Raw genomic sequence first — 10,662 nt, 5'->3', positions numbered from 1 at the left:
CTTATCTTGGAGCATCATATTGAAAGGCTACTTGAGCTCAGGAATTTTATCTTGAGTAATATATATAGTGGCCAATTCACTAGGTCACTCTTCTTCCTAAAGGATCTCTCTTATATAATCCACCATATTGTATTTTTTTAATGATTTTTTGACAATTCGGTTCACCATTATCAGAAGAGACATCTTCAAGGGCAGGGCCCCTATTTTATATCCTTGGTATTTTATGTACTTGGCATAGTGTTTGGCACGTGATGGTTTCCTATGTTATTTAAATACATACATACATACATATATACATAACTAATTGGACCTTGCTCTAAACTGAAGGCTGACTTAAAGATGACCCAATCAATATGTCATCACTCTCAGATGTGAAAAACACATTTGAATTCTCAGGAAGGAAATAATCAACATAAGACCAAAATAAATAACATTAACATATATTATATCTAAGGTATATACTGTAACTCTTTGCCAAAATCTCTGAGATTAAATTTGTAAGTGGAAAGACAAATCCAATGGACATGCTTTTTATTCTTCTGAACTCCTTTAATGTTTGTGCTCTGCATCATTTATTTAGACTGGAGTCACGAGTCCAGAATAAAAGCAGTGATTTATTCTACCACACATTATCTTATAAGTTAACTCCTCCAACTGGTGGCTGTGCCAAGAGGCTTTAATTCCCTTATAAAATTCATAACCTTAATCAGATCCTGTTATCCCTGCCCAGCCCCCCAAAAATATTGTTTTAAAAAGACCTAAAACTTAAAATAAGTTGCTTGTTATGAAAATACAAAATTTAGACAAAATTCCTAAGAAGGACTTTCAACCATTTAGTCTTCCATTTATCAGATGCCTATTGACTTTACGACATATCAGACAGTCTAAGGCACATGAGATTGATAAATGATAGCACAAAAACTCACTCTCCTCATGAAGTGAGTGAACCAGATTAACAATTTTAAATTGCTATTATGTAGAATTTTGGCAATACATGTTAAATCCAGGTCTCAGTTTACTCAGTGATAAAGTAAAAATCAATGTGATCTTTTAATCTTTAAAGGTTAATTTATTCACTCAGTAAGTGTCTACAGGCAAGTCTCCTCCCAGTCCCCACTCCTCCACACACATATCATTTCCATGAGTACCAGGACATAAGGATAAACATAATAGCCATAGTGTCTGAAACTTCCAGTTAGTGGGAAGGACAAATAAACAAGTATTTCAATTTCTTGTGATGCGTATTTTCAAAGAATATATTAATGTTATTAATATTTCTTTTATTAATATTTAATGTAATGATTGAAATTTTAAAATTTCTAAAGAAGCCCTTATGGATGATAAGTATTTTAATAGTTGAATATTCAAGTTTAGAACCAATCTTAAATCAGCTGTTAATTATACAATATGCAGAATTAAAAATAAAAAACACATAGTATATATCCAAGGACTACTTCTTTTAATTTTCTTTTGTAAGAATTGGGGATAAAATGTAAAAGACTCCAAAATACTAATGAGAGTATTTATAGATCTAAAATGTGAGTTTCATAAAGCACCACAAAAACTATTTTGTTCATTTTCACCGTTGCTCCTATATATCTTGCCTATGGGGCTTGTTCTTCTTTATTCCCTTGGATATAATTCAAGGCCAATGCCTTGACTTTTATATTTTCCGCAGATAAAAATTTCTTCCTACACTTCGTAAAATAAATAAATAAATAATAAAATAAAATAAAACACCAAAAACAGACTCAGGTAGAATTAGGTTTAGTGCAGAGTAAAAATAAAAATTACAATGTCCATCTGCGCTGAAGTATCTCTCTTCACCAGCCTGTGAAAGCAGTAGGAGCAGGCCTGCAATGAGTGAGACCTGACAGGCTTTTTACTCAGCCAGCTCTTCAGCATCATCTTCCCTCCTCCTTAATCAGCAGATAGAGCTTTTGATCCTTCAGAGTTGAAGAGGTCAGGGATAGAAGGTACAATGGGACAAGAAAAGTCCTACTTGACAGCACTGATCTGACATTGTTTTTTCCTGGGCTTAGCAGTTATTCAAAGCTGACTTTTTAAATCCCAATTTAATCAGTTCTTTGAAGACCCTCAGACTCTGGGGATCTCTTGCCACAGAATCTGATCTGATTTTGGTGAGGCTTTTGTGACTGGACTCTTACCTACTCTACTCAAGGCCCATGGTTGTATGCACTTTACCTTCTAGCTTCTCCTAGCACCATATATGTGAGTTAGAAAAAGCTGCCCCTTTACATTGGTTAATTACAAAGGACAGCCTCCAACCAGGTTGATGTAGCCTGGCACATGCACACTGGGCACAGGGTTCCTTCTCACCCTTCCTCTGGATGCCTTTGTGCAGTACATAATCTACTCTATTGCACTCCTGCAGGCCTGTGCCCTCCACAGACTATCTACTGGGGATCCAAAGTTTCTCCACCAGGCCCTTCTGGTTAAGATCTAAGAAAACACATGTTCTGCTCTGTGCTCACTCTCCCATCACATAGTGTCAAGGAAACCAAATCCTTTCACTTGTCATAGGTGGGAGTGCAGTCACACCAAGTTCAGCCTTCTGGGAGATGGATCAACACACACCCCCTTGTGTTTTATAAGTTTCTGCTGTAAATTAAAAAGCAGTCTAGACTTCCGGCCAAGATGGAGACATAGACAGACATGCTGTGTCTCCCTCCACAACTAAGAAGGAATAAAACTACCTCAAAACTAGGAGCAACAAGGAGTTCCAGAAAACCAAACTGCATGGAAGTCCAGCAAACTAAGATATAAAGAAGAAATACTCATCGAGACAGATAGGAGGGACAGAGCCAGGGTGGAGAGGATGTGGTGTGGTGGTGGCAGCAGTGGCAGCGTCAGGCCAGCAGAAAGTGCAGTCACACATTTTGAAGAGTCAGGAGGGACACCTAGGATGCATTCCCAGCTCCTCACCAGACCTAGCAGCTCATGGTCCCAGCACCAGGGAAAATCAAGCCTCATTGCTTCTGACTATGCAGACCAGTGGGGATTGGGGTGGAGGCAGAAACTGCTGGTCTCTCAGCAGAGTCCACTTATTTAAAGGGCCCCCACGGTCCTAGAACATCCAAAGACCCACCCATTCTTGGAACGATGGTCAGGGCAGCAGCTAGAGGGGCGCCGGTCTGCTGCAGAAGTGGAAGAGGTGCCTGGAAAAGGGGCAAGTGCTGGGCAGGTGGCATTGTTCCCTCTCAGACCCCTCCCCCACATACAGTGCCACAAAGTGGTGAAATAGGTCACCCTGTACTGATGAATCCCTAAGGCTCCGCCCCTTACAATGTAACAGGAGCGATAGCTTTACCTGGGACGTGGAGGCAAACAAACACAGGAGTCTGTCAGAATGAAGAGACAGAGAAGTATGGCCCAAAAGGGGGAATGGATCAAGGTTCCAGTAGGAGAACTAAGCAATGAGGAGACAGCCAACCTAACAGATGAGGAGATAGACAACCTAACAAATGCAGAATTCAAAACACTGGTGATAAATATGCTCACAGGCTTGACAGAGATGCTTGAGTGTGGCAAATGCATAAAAGAAGCGAACGCTATGCTAAGTGAAATGAAGGAAAATCCACACAAAACTAATGGTGAAGGGAAGGAAACCGGGGTTCAAATCAACGATTTGAAACATAAGGAAGAAAAAAACAGTCAACCAGTGCAGAATGAGAAAATGAAAATTAAAGAAAATGAGGAAAACTTCCCAAATTTTGTGAAGGAGATGGTCATACAGGTCTGGGAAGCACAGAGGGTCCCGGGTGAGCTGGACCCAGTGGGGACCACACCAGGATGCACCATGATTGAGGTGCAAAAAGTGAAAGATAAAGAGAGTCCTGGGGGAAGCAAGAGAGAGGCAGAGAGTTGCCTACAGGGGGGTGCCTATAGGACTATTAGCTGATTTGTCAGAGGACACTTTGCAGGCAGGAAGGGACTGGCAAACAGTATTCAATGTGATGAAAGGCAACCTGCAACCGGGACTACTCTATCCAGCAAGGCTATCATTTGGAGTGGAAGGACAGTTGAAGTGCTTCCCAGACAAGGTGAAGCTAAAGGGATTCATCATCACCAAACCATTATATGAAATGTCAAAGGGACTTACTTAAGAAAAAGAAGATCAAAACTATGAACACTAAAATGACAACAAACGCACAACTATCAACAACTGAATATAAAAAATAAATACAAAATCCAACCCAGTAAACCAGAATAGGAACAGAATCATAGGTATGGGGATCATTTGGAGGGTTATAAGCTGGGAACCGGGGGTCGGAGGGGGGACGTGGGGGAGAGAATGGGGAAACGGTGCAGGGACTAAGAAGCATAATCGTTTGGTACAAAATAGACAGGGGAAAGTTAAGAATAATATAGGAAAGGGTGAAGCCAAAGAACTTATATGCATGACCCATGGACATAAACTAAGGGGGGTGAGATTGCTGGAGGGAAGGGGGGTACTGGGCAGAGGGGAGCAAAGGGGGAAAAAATTGGAACTATTGTAATAACATAATCAATAAAATATACTTAAAAGAAAAAAGAAAAAATAGCAGTCTACTGCATCACCCTAATTCCAGGAACAAAGTAATGGTTTCACTGAGCAGCAGCACCACTCACTAAAGCTTAAGTGAGAGAAATGCACACACGCTCCCATCCCGGACCTACTGGCATATTAAGAGCACACCAAAAACTCTAAATTCCACTTTCCTTCCTCTCTCAGCTTCTTGAACTTTAACTCCTTTGTAATCCATGTGGTTTAAAGATACTCCACCCAATTTCAGCACAGGGTGTCTTAACTCCTGTTTTAAAATGTGGAGTAGTTGACACTTTTTACCCTAAAGTGTCAAAATTAAGACTAATGTTTTTATTTTTATATTGTAATGGTAATTAAAATCAGACTTTACTGATGATCCAAGGGGCAACATATTTTGAAAGAAGTTGAAAAATAAATGAGTGATATTTATAAGAAAATTAAATATAAATTGCAATATTTTATATGTACGTTATATATTTACAAAGACATATGTATTAAGACTGTAGAACTGATCAGTCCTATTACTGAAAAAAGAGTTACACAGAGGATTAGTCACATAGCATACGGAGCAAGGGACATCTGAGGCAAGAGATATTGGCTAGACAATTAGAAGCTTAAGGTAGCCATGTAATTTAATAATTAAACCAGACATTGTTGAAAAATAAAGTGTGCACTGTGAATATACCCACACAATAGCTGTAAACCAGAACTGTCCCAGACAAGCTGGATACCTGATCTCCCTGCGTACAATCAAAGTAACTGCATACTGCTGACTGTTAGTAGAAACCAACAATGAAATTGATTTCTGGACTGGACCAATAGAGATTTACTCCAAAGGGAATACTAGTGAGATTGTAGTCTGGATCACAATAGGGATATGGAAGGCATTGTATTTGTAATTAATAATGACAGCACATCAACTCAATGTTTTTTTCTGAATGAAGGATAGTATGCTTTATGGGCCATGAAAAAAGTAATATAGCAGAATTCAGGGCATTAATTGTAGGGGGTCCTAAGAAGAATATCATAGTTAATCATTTAAATAAATATAATCAGTAAAAATTAATCAAACAAATATAAAATATGAACTAGAAAGGGCAGTATAGATGTTCAAATACACATGTGTTTTGACTTGGAAAAAAAAAACAGAGATAAACATGCTACACTGGGGATACTTAAAAGAGAGAACTAGAATTGTTTAGAAACAAAGCCCAGTTAAAATATTTGAGCATGGGGTTGGGGGAGAAATGTCATTTCCTAAATGACATGCCATTTATCCAGAGGTTGTTATTCAGTCCTATGCCCTGGGCTTTTGAAAGGAATTTGAAAACATGCAAGTACAACTCCCCCCCCAACAAATAAGCATTAAACTTAGAGTTGTGTTCCCAGTCAATGATGAAATCAAATTAAATTTAAAAAGGAATTAAAGTACAAGAATAATTGCCTTTAATTAAATATTACATTGAGTAAACAATTAAAATACAATCAGTTAACTAGACTCTAGGGTCTAGTAATCATAACTAACATTTACCTGTTGCTGATAAGGTACTTATTAATCCTAAAAATAACTCAGGGATGAGCAATTGTTAGTCCCATTTTACAGATGATAAAACCAAGAAATAGTGAGGTTAAGAAACTTGACCAAAGTCACACAGCTAGGAAGTAATGCTAATAAATAAAATATCCAAATTCAGGTAATACACTACCACCAGGTTGAAAAGCCATTGTATTCATTATTTCTTTGTACATATGTGGCAGAGGAAAAAGGAAAGTGTCCCATAAGGCCAGGTCTGATAACAGATTGATAATTTGTTCAATATTTGCTTTAATATTTCAGTCTCTATACATCATCATCTTTAGTGGGGTAAAAAAAAAAAACCTAAATGCAGGCTATGGCAATGCAGTTCAGTCTATACATCAATGTTTTCTTTTGTGCAAACAGCTACTTTCCTTTTTCAATGTGATTTAAAAAAAAAAAAAAAAAAAAAAAACCGGCTCTCTTCTACTTCTCCCAATCTCGGCTGTTCTGATGAAGTTTTTGAAAAGCAAAAGGAAATCTTATGGAACATTCTAAATGAAAGAGCTGACAGTATGGCTCCAGAGTATGGAAGCCCTTGCAGCATGTAGAACTTTATCTTTTCCAACGCTGTGCCATTGCTCTTGGAAGTACAGTTGTCTGTTGGACAAACGAAAATTTTCTGTTATGAAAGTCATGTGTATTTGTGATAAGCAGTGCATGTTGGATAATAGTAATGAAATGCAAAGAAGAGTGTTTTTCTTTTATTTTGACACTGTTATTGGATTCTAGATAGAATGATGTTGGAAGGGGGACAGCCACACATTTTAGAGTTTTGTTACTTAGTAACATCTCAATTTTTCATATTTTCAAGTTTCTAGTTTTAGTGGCATTCACAATGGAATATATGTATAAGCACACATATCTTCTAAATATCGTTAGCTTCTAAAGGAACCAGTGATAAAATTATTTCTGTAGTTTACATGTTTTGGCTAGGTTACAAAGGAGGCAGTTGTTAAACAACTTAACATTAAATATTAAAGAATAAAGGTAGCATTGAAAAGCATTATAACTAAGTCCTTGGTTAACACAAAGTTATTATATCAGGGTGGAAAAATTAATGACAGTGAAGTTCTGATTTTGAAATTCAATACAATGCGTTTCTAAACATGTAAAAATGCCTGGAATTTTACCTTTAGAATTTTATCTGTAGCTCAGAGCCAATTCAAGCTATTTTCGTGTGCCTTTTTATCTTTTGTGTCTACGTCACCAATTTAAGGTTTTTATTTATTTAATTTTAAGAAGAAAGAAGAGGTTCTGTGGAAAACATTGGCTGGGTCTGCTAACCACAAGGAGGACTACAGAAGGGATAATATGGGGGTGGGGTGGGGTCGCTGCAAGGGGACGGTGTGGCAACACAGGAGGGAGGATAAGAAGGAAGATAATTCAGCACTCTTATCTTATTCTAACCAAGAAATTTGGGAGAATGAGAAAAAGCAGCCGCCCAGCATTCTTGAAGGGGCGTGTCTTGCCTCCAGGGACTGTCCAATCGAATTCCTTCAGAGGTAGCAATCCCGAGAAGATTGATGAGGGTTGCTAGGAAACGGGAGCGTCTCCCTCCCGCCTGACCCAGGATTGTTCTGCACAAGCCCTCTCCAGGGGCTTGCAATGTGCAGTTTAGCTGCGTGTGGGGCAGAGCTGCACACCCGCTTCCCAGGCTCGCTCGCTCCCTCTCCGCTCCTGCTCTCCCTTTCTCCTCTAGCGTACGGTGAGCCGGGTGTACAGGGACCACAGAGACCTTTTCCTGGGCTGTTAGTGCTTGCTCTCCCGCAAGCCAAGAGCTCTAACAGAGCTTCAAAGTTAGAGCCGCGGATCTGCTGCTGCTGCCCCACGCCCCTTCGCCCCACCTCTCCGAAATTCCCAACCTTTGCATGCACTGCCTAAGGGTTTCAGAGTGAGGCGAAGCAGCTGGCAAAACCTCTCTTGTTTTCTGTCAATAATCCTCTCGGCTAGGTACACTAGCTCACTGAAGACTCTGCAGATACACTCCTATAAAGGAAAGGAGGGGGAGGGAAAAGGAGAAGGAGAGAGGGAGGAAAGGAGAAAGAAAGAATGAGGAGGAGAGAACGCCAGGCTCGTGCCTCTGCCAAGAGTCCCAATTAGACTCGATGGTTTCAGCCTGGCGAAGGTGAAGGAAAGTTGCTTCCCTGCCTGGGAAGTGTAGTTTGCCTATAAAGAGAAGGCAAGGGACTCAGCTGGGAACCGCGCCCCTCCCCGCCGCGGACGACCACTTGGGTCCCCCCTTTTCCCAACCTCTTTTCTCTCTTCTCCTCCCACCCTCCCTTTTCCCACTCCCCACTGACTCGAAGGCCTGGATGTTCTGCCACCGGGCAGTGGTCCAGCTAAGCAGCCGGGAGGGGGCGGTGGCAGGGGCAGGGGGCACTATGACAGGAAACGGCGCGCACAAGTTGTCCATTTTGGGGGCAAAATAAGTTCTCCTTGGATTTGGAAAGGACAAAGCCAGCAAGCTACCTCTTTTGTGTCGGATGAGGAGGACCAACCATGAGCCAGAGCCCGTGTGCAGGCTCAGCCGCCGCCGCCGCCGCTGCCACCACGGTCAGCTCCAGACCCTGCCAGGAGTTGTCGGTGCGAGGTAAGCGCGCCCCAGAGAAGGACGTGTCCCTCTGCAGGGCGCCCGGTGAGGGCGCGGAGGCTCGGGTGCCGCGTGGGGCAGGTGCAGCCGGGAAAGTTGAGGTAGAGCACAGACCCATCCCTGCAGTTCTGCCAGGGTGGGGAGGGTGGAGGGCAGAGGCTAGTGGGTGTGCATGAGTGAGAGTTTGTGTGTGTGAGCGCACTTCCGTGTCTCTGGGCTGGAGGCAGCTTTCAGGGTACAGATCTGCAGCCAGGGTGAGAGAGGTGGAGGGACAACTAACACTCGCAGACCCGCAGAGAGACCAGTCTAATCAGCCAACCACCTCCAGCCCTGTTCTGGTCTCAGGACACGTTCGGTTTGGGGGTTCCTTAGGCTTTGTGCACAGGAAATCCTGCGATGACTGGCTGCCACACTGGCTGTTTCATGTGGGTGTGGAGGTTGCCAGGCTAGGTGGGCAGCTGTCAGCGGGACCTGGTCGGTGTTGCAGCCGGGATACGCTCTGCAGCCAGAAGGGGCCAGAGGTTCTCTCTGCTGCAAACACGCTTGGAAGTGATCCCTAACTCAATGCCCTTTGCTCCTTTGGCTTGAACGGAAAATCGAAAAGCCAGACTGGGAGCACATCTCTTCATCTATCCTGTTTCATTTTCTTATCTGACAGTGAGATAGCTGAGTGCGGGAGACTTGTGATCTAGAAATAAGCTAGGCAATATAGGCAATAAGCTTGTTTCTTAAGGATTTCATTTAGATTTTCTTCTAATTCCTTCCCTGGAATAACAAACGTGGAAGATTCCCCAGGGTCTAACACTTTTAGGTAGCTATCTTAAGGAGACATTTCTCTGCCTTTTAAGTATTTTAAAGCATTTGTACATTTTGATAACAGCAAAACTGTACACCCCTAATAATCTGTGGTCAAGTGCTCAGCTGATTTGCTAATAAAAGATTTCTACTGCTATTTGTATAGTGCTGTGTTGGACGTATGCAGTTTACATATCTGTATATTCAGAGTTGAGATCAATGTGAGTTGGAGTTAGTATGAGTTAAAGAGCTCAGCAATTACTTTGAGTTTCTCTCCATCAGTTTATTTGTGCTACCTGATCTTAGAACTGTTCAGTACAGTTACATTGTGTTTCTTTGAGTGTAAAAAGCATTGGTTGGTAGAGAAACATTTTTCATTTACCTAAATCTAAGTCTGCTTTGTTTTGCCTGATCACATATTTTAAGACTGCTACCTGAACTCTAATTGTCTATGTAAATTTATTTAATATAGGCATGACAAGAACATTTAGATTGCCATTAAACTAAACTCCTATGGGTTTCACGGTTTCTACCAAAGATGTTTAGGTTATTAGTTAATGATTCTATAATGTTATGCTCCTTCTTTTCTCAAAACAACCAGTGAAATATGAGTAGATTTTGGAAGGTATTATACACCAGACCTTAATAAAGTGACAGTAGTGTCTTCTATTTACAAAGATTCCTAACACCTGTAGGTTTTAGCTGTCCATCCTTTCAGGTTCTGAGCATCTAGCAAAGCTACAAAAATATTTTGAATAGATATGCCCTAATGCTGACTTGATTAATATTCAGAATATCACAGGTGCTCAGGATGTAAACTGAGTAGAAAAAGTCTTGAAACTTATTTTTCACAAATAAAAGAACAAAAATTCTAGAATATCTATATTCATTGGGCTAACAGGAAGGATAAATGGTAAGAACACCTTTTAGTATTGACAATTCTCTACTCTCCTCCTGTCCCTCAAAAATCCATATAAAATTTCTTGATATATGAGCTACATTCTTGACAATGAAATCATAGAAACTTATGCCAATGCAAGGAATAGGATAAATTTGGGGGATTTGGGGGATAGAGACCTTTATTTAAATTGAATGGTATTTTTCACAATTCAGGAATATGTGATTAGTAAATTGAGAAAATGTATGATA

The 10,662-nt window shown here is 40.8% G+C and overlaps 1 protein-coding gene across 2 annotated transcripts in view; it reads left to right on the top strand.

Moving 5' to 3' along the window:
- The first annotated feature begins 8,516 nt into the window (after positions 1-8,516).
- Positions 8,517-10,662, top strand: part of GRM3 (glutamate metabotropic receptor 3) — a 215,099-nt gene continuing 212,953 nt past the window's right edge. For both annotated transcript variants that reach the window (XM_090286717.1, XM_090286716.1), the window contains exon 1: positions 8,517-8,718. The gene's annotated coding sequence lies outside the window, so the exon portion shown is untranslated. The remainder of the gene's footprint in view (positions 8,719-10,662) is intronic.

This window comes from Furipterus horrens, unplaced genomic scaffold, assembly GCF_987537825.1.
Source record: "Furipterus horrens unplaced genomic scaffold, mFurHor1.1.pri manual_scaffold_9, whole genome shotgun sequence".
NCBI lineage: Eukaryota > Metazoa > Chordata > Mammalia > Chiroptera > Furipteridae > Furipterus > Furipterus horrens.
The sequence above is the reverse complement of the archived record's forward strand: the minus strand, read 5'-3'. Positions and strand labels throughout refer to the sequence as shown.